Source organism: Babylonia areolata, chromosome 28 (assembly GCF_041734735.1).
Source record: "Babylonia areolata isolate BAREFJ2019XMU chromosome 28, ASM4173473v1, whole genome shotgun sequence".
NCBI lineage: Eukaryota > Metazoa > Mollusca > Gastropoda > Neogastropoda > Buccinidae > Babylonia > Babylonia areolata.
In genome coordinates, this window is record NC_134903.1 from 21,632,708 (window position 1) to 21,646,153 (window position 13,446).

Sequence of the window (13,446 nt, forward strand, 5' to 3'; positions counted from 1 at the left end):
AATAAGAGTGTTCAAATAAGTGATGAAAAACAGTTCTGTCTTCAGTATATAGGCTATGTCTATACATATCAGGGAATGCCACATTTCCTGAATATAGATTTATCAGAAAACTCACAAAGCTGCTCCAGTATCGTTTTGCTTTATTGGCAATAGCACCGTAGGGATCATGTTGACATGTGGGAAACTTTAGTTCGCCCCCAAGTGAATTACAATACTCAGTACCTATTTTGATACCATCTCTTTTATCTCCATGTTTTTCCATTCTCACAATTTTGTAACACTGGTTACACAAGGCCACCAACCCCTGACAGTCAGCACTGCTGAAGGGACAGTGTTCTGTTTCATCCCGTCCATCTTCACACTCTGTCTCCAGGTTACAATCCACGTGGTGCTGAAAGCTGGAATAGTGCTCCACTGAACAGTTCCACAAACCACTGGGTAGCTTGTGGGGTGCTTTACTTTCAGGGAAAATCGAAAGGTAAAACTCAAAACATGATGTGCTAGTCTCTTTGATGCATCTGTCAAAGTAAAATACTGAAACCATAAATTGTGAGTCATTGAAACAATACATCCGGGCAATCTCACGCTCCCACTTGAACATACTCCAGATGAGACTTCTGTCGTTGGATGCTTGACATCCATGACGACATCGATACAGATGGATAATCGGTGTATGTGGCGACAGTTCTTTGACACTGACCATAAATGGATGTCTTGCTGGCACAGACACGTTCTTAGAAACAGTACCTGTATAAATCTCACTTGCATTCCTTCTCAGTGTAAAGTATCCAGATGACGGTGATGTCATCACAAGAACCAGCCTGGGTGCTTTGATTTTGTTTTTAGGTTTTAAAGTTCAAGGAATAATTTCATAACAAAAATATGAAAGTCACATACCCACCAGGCAGCCATGAAGACCATGCACAATAAACATGTACAAAGGAAATTGATCATTTGAATTTTTCTCTGGTGTCCAGAGCATGAAACCGAAACATCAAGGGAGGAAACTGCGCATCTAAGCATTAAACAGTGAACATGTATACGTCAAAGCAGACAGTGTCAAACAAAATCAAAGTAGTGATGCTGTTACGCGTCAGTTTGGACATGTGAATATGTTGTAGATGAATAGAGAACAGGACTCAACAATCTAACTGTACTTTTAATCATCTGACTTAATAAACAATAAAAACATAAGCTGGAGCACCATCAATTGGCTAAATCAACAACAAGTAGTTTGCGCATATGCTCCTTTAGGATCAATATTTGTAGACTATATAATGTGGTAGCTATGCAACATAGGATGCATGTATACTGCTATGTGATAACAATGACGATAATGATAATAAAATGCCGGCTCACATAGAGCAGTACCCCCGTTTCAGATGGGGCTCACCGTGCTTTACAATGAAATATACAGATTTAAGAGTAACTGACGTAAAACATGTACTGCGTCAACACAGTCTCACATGACATTGGCTAAAATATTACATATGTAAGACTAAGTTACATAAAAATATACAAATCAACACAGGCACCATCACAGTCTCAAATCACACAGGCACAAATCTGTCTGCCTTAGGGTCTGCGTTCTCATCTCCAAAGTCATTGACATCTTCGTCGTTTGCGATGGACTTCCGTGATGATGATGGTAATGACAAATGGTGCTCACTCGTTCTTCCAGTTTATATTTAAGACTGCTTCCTCTTTCGAACGGTGATGCGATGGCTTTGTTCTTTGTTCTTTAATGCAAGAGAAAATAACCAACACGACGTTTGCTTTTTCATTGCACACTGCATCAGGCCAGTGCTGCTCATACCACCAGCACACCAGCATGGATATCTATGAATAAAAGATACACGAAAACCCGAGCAAACCAGACGTGTTGTCAAAAATGAGAGATTTTCGTGGGCTTTGATGCGTAAATAACAAGCAGTAGAAGGCATGCGAGCCACATGTATTTTGTGCGAACACACACACATACACACACACACACACACACACACGCACGCACGCACGCACGCACGCACGCACAAATACACAAACATCTGAGAGAGAGAGAGAGAGAGAGAGAGAGAGAGAGAGAGAGAGAACCTCTTCAAAGCTTCTTAAAAGATTTATTGCTGCAGAAAGGAAGGCGAACTGCTTAAACACACACACGCACGCACACATGCTCAAACACACACACACACGCACACACGCTCAAACACAAACACACACACACACATGCTTATACACGCACACATGCTTTCACAACTTCCTGAATGATGAGTTATTGTTTCAAGTCATAAGCATACACATGAAGAATTCAGCCAAGGCATTCCTATAAATCTTGTGTGAGACTTTGAGACACGACAATTGATTAAGAAATATGAAATCTAAAATCAAAAGTGTGTATGTGTATGAGAGAGAGAGAGAGGGAGGGATAGAGAGAGAAAGAGAGAGAGAGAGAGAGAGAGAGTCGGTCAAAGTAAAAATGTTTTAATGTCAGGCCTCTGGCCCATAACATGAGTGATGACATGTTCTGTGTACAGGGGAATGTTTATATTTTTGTAGCTTGCATCCGCACATTCATTGCTTTGTGAACAAAACTAGACAGCTTATATAAAACAGATTCATTAGTACTAGACATAAGTGAGCAGAATTCAAACATACATGGATTTCGAGAGTACTTCGGCGGAATGATTTCATTTCTTATTTCATCATACTTGGGGCATATGAGTAAACAGTGAAGTTCTGATTCTAACGTGTTCTTGCAAAAAGGGCACCATTTGTTTCCGTCCTGGCTGGGTTTATATTTTTAAAAAATGTGAATTAAGAGGTGACATACCGATTCTAAATCCTGAAAATCTTTTGCGCTGTTAGACATTCTTAACAAGATACAAATAAGGACTGATCGTTAGGGTATGTTTGAAGTGAGAATAAACATAATAGAAATCATGGGACTGCAGCGATTCATGCCAACTTTGAGCATAACAATTTATAAGCCTTTGCGTAAATTCCCTGATAAACATATGAATGTTACTAACGGATTGTGCTTCCCAAACGACCCCAAAGCCATATGAATATAAAACATTGCGAATTTTATACACCCACGTGATATAGTATGTTACAGGCTTTTTTATATCTATTTTCATTCATTGAAACTAATCAAAGCCAAAACTTGATGCATCTTATGTGTGGATTTATAGAAATCGGGAATCTCCCTGTTTCTCCATATACAAGATGTCTAGGAGACTTTGGATTAACACCCAAAAATCTCTTTAAAGCATCTAAATGTACTTTTTCAATGCATTCCTGGTCTTGCGTTAATCCCCAAATTTCTGAACCATATGTGAGAATGGGCTGTAGTTAACAATCAAACATTTGGAAAACATACATGGTGAGTGCTCTCCAGTAGACCACAGCAATTTCATGATAACTGACACTCCCGTACGGGTTAGGTCAGCAAGATCTTGTAATGTTGGTTGGAAAGACAGCCTTGTTGTTAAGAATATTCCTAAGTATTTATACATGGTAACAATCTTTAACTTTTCAGTTCCATAATACCACACTTCGTTACATGCAAGATAACCACCATTTCTATATACAGCAGTATCAGACTTTTCAAAGTTTACCAGCAAGTCAAGACGTTTGGATGTATTGTACAGAATATTGATTTGTGTTTGCAAACGAATGACACCATCAGAAAATAGTATGACATCATCAGCAAATAATATCAACAATTCAATGAAATCTGGAGACAGCTGAGTACCATGTCTACCATAGTTTAAAATACCTTTGGTCAGGTCATTGATAAACAAGGAAAACAAAACTGGCGAGCACACTTCTCCCTGCTTAAGACCACGTGGGCAAAAGAAAATGTCAGTTAAATTACCACTTACACGAACACGTGTTTTAACAACAGCATACATACATTTCAGATCATTAGCCATTTTTCCATTCATGCCAGTTTGGTTCAGACTTTTCCAAAGTTTATCTCCACGTACTGAGTGAAACGCTTTACGAAAATCAATGAAAGCAACGTACAACTTTCTGTGCCTTACAAGCTGTTTGTGAATCAGTGCCAAAAGAGTGAAAATATGATCTGAAGTACTATGATTTCCCCTAAATCCTGCTTGTTCTTCTCCAATTATCTCGTATTCATCGATCCATATTGTGATTCTTTTATTCAAAACAAAACTGTTACAGTTTGCTGCAAATGTTCAGTAACGATATTCCCCTATAATCAGGTAAATTCTTATCTTCTTTTTTATGTATGGGGTATGGGTTGTAAAAGTGACAAAGGCCAGTCATAAGGATATAAACCGTATCAAAAATGTGTTGAAAACTTTTACCAAGAAAGGAACAATGAAGTCTATTCTGCTTTTATAAAACTCGCCTATCATACCATCTGGTCCAGCAGCTTTTTTGATTTTTTAATGCTTTTGTCACACCTCATGACAAACCAAGGTGTGTGTGCCTTAACCCCTCCTTGTTCTCCCACCCCATTCAGCTGGAGAGTGGTGGGGGTTGTGCTGATTGCACGGGAATCTGTCTCAGTTCAGGCTGTCACTGAACTGAGAACAACCTTTCCTGAGCTGGTCAGTCAGTGACAGGATTCAAAGCTTTTTCGCCCGTGACTGGCATTGGAGGCAGTCGTGTCTGCTTTGCTCTCTTCAGGGCTGTTTGCCCAGTTTTGCATTCTGCAGTTGGGATAGCTTTTCCTCCGAGTGTTTGGTGCTCTTCGTTCGGTGTTCTGTGTCTTTCAGCATCTGGGTAGCAGTACCCGTCTGAAAGTGCTTTCAGCGTCCCCACTTTCCGTGTCTTCCACTGAGTCCCCTACCCTTCCACTGACCCTCCACTGTCTTCCCTGGAATCCCACTGCCAGCCTTTGACTTCCATGGTCTAGGCCTCCGTTGGCTGCTCCCGCCTGCCGCTGCCTTCCGTCGCCAGCGTTCTGTGGCCTGGTGCTCGGCTGCCTCGGTGCTCTTCGTCTTCGTCGTCACTGTTCTTCGTCTTCGTCGTCGCTGTTCTTCGTCGTCGTCACTTACTGTTCGTCGTCGTCGTCACTACTTCATCATCGTCGTCACTACTTCATCATCAACGTTGTGCTTGTGTTTCCATGTCACTCTACACACATATTCACACACTCGCACACACTCATGTGCTATTCATTTATTCTTCCAGAAGTGAATTTATTCACTCTTGAGACCATTGGCCATTGTGGTTATTTCCACGTTTGTGCCATTTCATCCTTTAATTTGCTGGATAACTTGTCTTTGTTGTAGTGTGCTTTGTTGTCTTCTGTCGTCTGTTAAACCCTGTGTGTATTGTCTGCTCCATGTACAGAATAAATATATATTGAACTCTTATCCTGTTATAGTCTGTGTTTGTGGTGTCAGGGTGTTAGTGCTGGGTCGGGTGGGGGTTACTTGTCCGGTCTCTTACAGAGCGTGACAGCTTTGATTGCACTTTTCATTTCATCCTCAGATATAGCTTGGTTCAAAGAGTTACAATTGATACCATCATCACAATCACATACAGAGTCAAATGAAGCATCATCAAAAGCAGAACTATCATTAGTTGTAATGTTAAATACATTATAGAAATGATTAAATATGTCATCAGTAGTGATTGTTGACGGAGTTTTAGACTTTGGCCTAATAGGTCGGACTGTGTTCCAAAATGCCTTAGGATTTTGCAAACTATTCTGCAGGCAGACTATCAAATTACCTTTATAACTTTTCTTCTTCTGTCTGAGCAAGTCTTTATATTCTTTCCTTTTTTGACAATATGCTAATCGATCTAAGTCATTATGGGATCTGGAACTCTTGTGCAAATCCCTCCCCAGTGCTGTTCTGGTCCGCTTTCATTCGAGATCAAACCAAGCTTTGTGTTTCTCTCCTCCAATGAAGATCGTTTTTTTCATACCCTCACCAGAATACCTGAAGCAGTCGTGAAATTTGCACAAAGCCAGATTTATATCAGAATCAATCAAATTCAGTGCCTCGTTCATAAAAGCCTGAGTAGGTGTACATTGCATCATACCATAAAAGACAGTAGATTTTGCTTCCTCCCATTATATTTTGTAATGGTGGATCTATCATTGATCAGTTTATTATTTACAATGTACTGACTATTTTTGACAGCTAGGTCAATTGTCACAATTGCATGTTTGGATTCAATCTTGTGAATCATATGGAAACCAGCACACTGAGAAAGTAACTCACGTGAAACAATGAAGTACTCCAATACACTACTACCTGTCGGAGATATGTATGTATAATCACCAGAAAACCGCAATGACTAGAATCAATTTAGAATACATAAACCAAACACATTTCACAAATGCAAATCAGATAACCGGCCAAACGAGATAATAGCACCATCACTAGACACTCTGGACATACTTTCATCAGTTATCTGCAAATACTTGAAGCCCATGTGAGAAACCATATCACATATTTCATCTACAGGGTCTTTAGTACTGGCATTGGTTGAGGAAGTTCTTGTTTACCAAAAACAATCATAGGTCCTTAAGTCCTTACCGGTTCAAATACGGAATTTTCTAACATGGAAACTCCATTGTATATCTCAGTTTCTTCATAATAGATTGAATTTTCTGGGGGCAAATAAAGTCCTAGCAATAGACAATCAGTCTCTGCACCTAATAACTTGTGGGACAATTTCATTGTAATCATATTGTCAGTTTCAATGTGTATATGCTCAACATATTTAACAAGATCGTTTCTAAGGAGTAATACAACACCACCCTACAGACGGCCATGGACACTATCCGAGACCTTTACGCCAGGAGAAATGAACAGCGTGTGAGACGGGAAAAAGGACACGGGCACAGATTCTGTAAACTAATAAAAAATAACATAACTATATACAAAAAGAGAAAAATCAAGCTTGTTAGAAATGCTCCAAAACCCTTCAATATTAAAGGTAGCAAATGAGATATTTTTAGCATTTGACTGATTGGGTGAAACATTGAAAGCTGTTCAAAAGTCAATGTTTTAAGGGCCTTGACCTGACCTTCATTTGTCATTAGTTTTGGAACTGGAGAGGTCCAATCACGAGGAAGTTTAGTTTGCTGGGGTGGGACAGGAGTTTTTGTGGTGGACTGACTTCTGGTCAGCACTGGGGAGGGCTGTGCCTGAGTCTTAACCCCACTTTGTCGAGAACCCCCTATATTACCCTTGCCCCCTGCCCCCCCCCCCTCCCACGCCCCCCCCACCCTCCCTCTCCCGTCCCCCGCGCTCCTTTCCCAAAACCCCGAGGAGAACGGTGACTGTCACCCATGGCAGAAGGGTGCCGATGTGGGAGGGCGTGGCTTAGTGTTGTCTTCAGGGGCTGTGGCTGTGGTGTCTGTGACACCACTGGGTCGGACGTCATGCTGGAACTCACTGGGAATGGTGTGTTGGCTGACCTGTCTCTGAACCAGGTCTCTCCTTCCTGGACTGTCTTCACAAGAGAGAGAGAGAGAGAGAGAGAGAGAGAGAGAGAGAGAGGTCCATCACATTGTAATTTATCAACATCTTGATGGAATATAACGTACCAGCAGAGCAATGGGTTCGTCACAGAGTTTTATCATGTTAATCCATTTCTCTGTCACAGTCGTAGTTTTTGTGATACTGTGCAGAAATAAAGGTGAAAGTGTGAAGAGTGACGTGTGTCTCGAGTACATTGCATTTTCCGGTGCAGGTTCGATTCGCCTCTTCGCGTTCCGCCTGCTCTGTGATCGTGGCCCCACCTTCAATGGCCTTTTGTGAGTTTGACCCTGTCCAGGTTGGGGGAAAATGTATTTGGTCCTGTTTAAGTGAATTTGTTCTTGTTGTGAGGGTTAGCCCACAGGCTAAGTTCGATTCTCAACCAAGTACACATCTGTGTACTCAAACAATCACTGCGCATTCATTCCTTTTGAACATAGCCGAAGACACAGTATACATTTATTCATTTATATTCTTCAAACCAACCGTGAACTGGGATGGCATATAAAGGGGATTTAAAAGATTTAATGAATTTACAGGATTTAAAGTGAAACAATATAAAATTCCTTGAACAGGCCAAGGACATACAGAGGCCAGTAACAAAGGGTTTTATATTGTTTATTACTATAGTTTGGGAAGAAAAGAAGAAAAAACAACAGAAGACAGTGCCTGTAAAAGTCACAAACAACAAATGTCATGGTACGTGTCAGTAATACAGGTGGATAGTAAGCATATGTGTACATAATCGTTACAATGGAAAGAATACTAGTAGGCTTGGAATAGGCAGAACATAACATAATGCATATGTGTGAAGACCAAACACTGGCAGGAAATGACGTTTCTAATACCTTTAGATAGCAAAAGTTAAAAGTGGCTAGTGCAACAGTGGAAGTACAATAACAGTATAGATTATGTAAAGCTTATACTGTGTCAAAGTGATTAAAATGAATCAGTTATCATGTAACACTGCACTGGAGTAAGCTGTACTGGAAAAAGCATGATGGCTGAAATACAATTACCAGACTGCAATCCATATCATATGGTTTTACCCAATAACTGATATTATCCAATATCTTGTAATTACCACATCAGATTACTACACACACATTATAGAGCACACTGTAACTGTGAAGCTGGTTGAGCTGATAGTATAAGAAAGGAACAATGAACACTATAGCAGTATTGACATCAGCATATGAAATAATACATAAAAAATAAACAAGATTATAGAACTGACTTTTGTATTAGATATTGGCAGCTTGAAAGATCCAATGGTGAGTCAATGCTCAATACAATGGAAGGGCTGGCATGGCTTGGCCATCAAGTGGTGCAGCTAGCGAATGAACTTACACAAGCTATCCGGTTTCACACCGAAGAAGACAGCTAATTCAGGCCTCTGCTCTACATTAAAATGTTCTCCACTGAACGCTGAATACATATAACCTACTCGACCGTCTTCATCACACTTTTGGAATCTCTGGTGCAATCCTCATTTGGTTCAAATCTTATATCTCTCTAATCGCTCTCAAAGAGTGTTCATCTCAAGTTCTCATTCTGAATCCAGACCTCTTCCTGTTCGATATGGTGTTAAATGCAGTTCTTGGTCAAGTACGATCTAGTCTGTACATTGTTTCAGTGAAAGAATGGATGCTGACTAATAAGCCCAGACTCGATGACATCAAGACAGAAGCAGAAGCTATGCTTGTTGGCTGTAGGTCCGTGCTTCGCCATATTTCGGACCATTCATTGACTGTCTGCAATGCTGTTGTCAATTTTCAAACTTCTGTCAGAAACCTGTGTGCATAATTTGATTCAGCTCTGTCCATGCATGACCATGTCGGTAATTCATTGAAAACTGCAAACTTCCAACTGAGAAAAATCTGCACCATTCGACCATATCTGACTATTGAAGCAACCTCTCAGCTTGTCTGTTCCGCGATTCTCAGCTGCATTGACTGCTGCAATTTATTACTCACTGGTTTGCCTTCTGATTTGATATCATGCCTTCAGATAATCTTGAACAATACTGCCAGATTCTTTCTCAAAAAGTCAAATAAAGATCATGTTACCCCTCTCTTGCGTCAACTTCATTGGTTGCCCATCCAGTACAGAATTCAATACAAAATTGGCATATTGGCTTATCACCATTTTGAAGGTTCCCTCCCATCTTACTTATTTTCTGTCCTTCATATTTACACTCCATCCCTTTCTCTCAGGTCTTCTGGAGAAAAGATCCTTCGAATCCCCAAAGTCTCTTCAAAGAAATTTGGTCAAAGGGATTTTCCGCACCAAGTACCTTCTGTTTGGAATTCTCTTCCTCTGGATCTCCGGCACTCACCAACTCTGTCCTCTTTCAAAAGTAAACTGAAAACCCACCAGTTCAAAATGGCCTTTGGATGTTACGAAGCATAGTTCTTTGCCTCTTCCCACCCTCTGCATTCCCCTTGTGTCCCCCCCCCCCTATTGTAGTGTTTCTGTGGTGTGTGTGCATGTGGGCTGGTGTTTGAGTGCGCGCGCGCGTGTGGGTGAGAGTGTTTTTTGTGCCTTTTTCCTGCGATTATTCATATATCTGCAATTTGTAGTATTGTACTGGTGGATTCAGATTTTGTTTTCCACTTCCATGACTTCTTGTGCTCTTGTGTGGTATAATGCACTGTTATATATGTACCGTTTCATGTGAAGTGCTTACAGCCCACCTATGGGGAGTTTGTACCGTGTAAGTACAATACATTATCATTATTAAACGGGAAGACTGTGATCACACAGCTGAGTATCATCCACTTCACGGATGCGTCTTTGGGTGTGTTGCTCTGGTTTCCTGACTAACGCTGCAAGTGTCTATCTATCGGGTCTGGTTGACGCTAGGATATCGTTATGACAGGAAGCATAGAGTACAGCTTTGTCACATAGTCGCAAACCTAAATGGATCCCCATAGCATCATCATCATCCTACTTCTTCATCATCAGTATAAAAAAAAGTCCCAAATCATTTGGCCTTTCACACCCTACTGTCTTGGTGACCTCAATTTCGACACCCCTCCACTTCCTTGTTTGGGGTCATTCTCGTCAGGGTCTTTAGTGCAAGCGGGTTCATGGGGGACTGTCGTTGGAGGGACATGGTGGCAGTCTCCACTCTGGGGGAGACACTCACTCAGTCCAGCTCTGTGATTAAGCCATTATTGTCGTCAGTGGGGTGCTTAATAGGTGGTGTCCTAAGTACGTTAACTCAGAACAGGCACTACCGAACACCACCAGAGTGACTCAGCAGCAGTGCAGGTTCTCCTCAAGTGTGTGGCCTCCTGACTGATGGTTCCCTGTGGATTGCCGGCACTGGGACTGAGACAGACGAACCCGAGTGTGGCTGTCGGGGACTCAGAATGAGTGGCGTAGGAGTAATGCCACTGAAACGTTGCAGATAATGCGGCTGAAAAAGAAGAAGAAAATCACTGATATATATGTGTATGTAAGCACAACATAATTTGGCAGTGAATGATACATAGACTTGGTTTAATAAATGTTTGGAGCATTTTTTTAGAAGGGGCTTTCATTAAAATTATGAATGGTGTCGCGCAGGTATTAATGTGTGAGTCAGTGAAGACCAGTAGGTCAGTTGCGAAACGTCATCTGACAACAGCATGTGCCGTGAAGTTAGACTACAGCGGTGATCGTAGCCAGCTGAGTCACTCACGTCAAATCAATTCTTCACACAGCATGGAATTTCAAAGCATTATACATCCAAATGGAATTTCAAAGCATTATACATCCAAATTATAATCACTGGTTCGAATCTTGGTAACGGTGTGCCTGCCGGTGGGAAAAGGGTGGAGATTTTTCTGATCTCCCACGTCAAAATTTGTGCAAACCTGCTTGTGCCTGAACCCCCTTCGTGTGTATAGGCACGCAGAAGATCAAATACGGACGTTAAAGATCCTGTAATCCATGTCAGCGTTCGGTGGGTTATGGGAACAACAACATACCCAGCATGCACACTCCCGAAAACGGAGTATGGCTGCCTACATGGCTGGGTAAAAACGGTCATACCCGTTAAAGCCCACTTGTGCACATATTAGTGAACGTGGGAGTTAGGTCCACGATCAAAGAAGAAGAAGAAGAATCCTGGTAATCCTAAAAATATAAAAGTGTAGCATGCTCAAAACGTAAAAATATAATACATAAAACCACAAATAGGTTCTTTCTTTCTCACAATCTCTCCAACCTCCCCCCGCCCACGATCGCCCTCTGTCCTGCCCCTTCCCTCTCTTTTGACCACCTCACACACAGGTCCCATTCCTCACCATCTCTTGCAACTCCCACTCGTACCCATCACAGCATTTTAAAAGTCCACATACATTAAAGACACCACTTTGACTCCTTCAAAATAATGAACACCTGTTTCTTCGCATTGAAAAAAAAATCATCTTAATGAACAAGACCATTTGACATACACACATGTGTATACACACACGCACCCGCGCGCGTGCGCACACACAGACATGCTATGTCGGTGATGAACAGAGAACAGCCAGATGAGTCCAGTGGTGTCACTGAAGGGACTCGTTGTGGACCTGCACGGCTGTTTGGAGGATGGAGGTCCTCATGCGGCTGGTCCTGGCACACATGAACAACAGTAGCTCAGAAGACTCCCTCATGGGCTCACAAGCAGTCAGCACCAGTTGGAGCGGATGGCTTGCATCTGCTCGGACCTTGTGCAGCTTGCTGAGAGCAGCGCCCTGGAACAGCGTGTCCAGGGGCGTCAGAGCCTCACCCATGATGGAGGCCGCCCTGCCGATGACCTTCTCCAGCCTCTGCATGTCGACCTTCTTGGTGCTGCTCTGGTAGCACAGCTGGTTTCAGGTCATTACGCTCTGGATAGTAGACTGGTGGAGGATCCAGGGGCTGACCTTGAACTACCTCAGCTTCCTCAGGAAGAAGAGTCTCTGAAGAAGAGCTTTCTTGCAGACAACATCGACGTTGGAAGACCAGTTATTCCAGCCATCGATCAGGGTGTCCAGGTACTTGTGGACGTGCTGTTTATGTTACAATCAGAGTCATTTTTCACGGTTTTGAATATATTTGACTTGCAATATTTTACTTCGTTAATTGCTTTGATTTGTTTCGATTTATTTCATTCAGTGGGACCCTTACGTTGCAACTGAGTTTATCTCCTTATGTCGAAAGGGCTGAAGATAGACCGTTGTAAAAAAAAAAAAAAAAAAAAAAAAAAAAAGCGTATCTCCCTCTCTCTCTTTGATTCTGTTATATATATATATATATATATATATATATATATATATATATATATATATATATATATATATATATATATATATGTACAGCCCTCGAACGGTCAGCCTGGAGACAGACTGTGCAGAAAGGTCTTTCGAAGTTCGAAGAGACACTCGCTCAGCAGCATGAGGAAAAGAAAATGAGAAGAAAGGCTGCAGCCCAGGCAAACAGACTGGCGTCAGACTTCATCTGTGCCCTCTGCCACAGGACTGTCAGTCCCGCGTCGGACTGACCAGCCACACCCGACGCTGTACCAGAATAAGCACCTGGAGCGCAACTCCATAGTCTTCCGAGACTGAAGGATGCCTACCATATATATATATATATATATATATATATATATATATATATATATATATATATATATATATATATATACAGCCCTCGAACGGTCAGCCTGGAGACAGACTGTGCAGAAAGGTCTTTCGAAGTTCGAAGAGACACTCGCTCAGCAGCATGAGGAAAAGAGAATGAGAAGAAAGGCTGCAGCCCAGGCAGACAGACCGGCGTCAGACTTCATCTGTGCCCTCTGCCACAGGACTGTCATTCCCGCGTCGGACTGACCAGCCACACCCGACGCTGTACCAGAATAAGCACCTGGAGCGCAACTCCATAGTCTTCCGAGACTGAAGGATGCCTACCATATATATATATATATATATATATAATATATATATATATATAT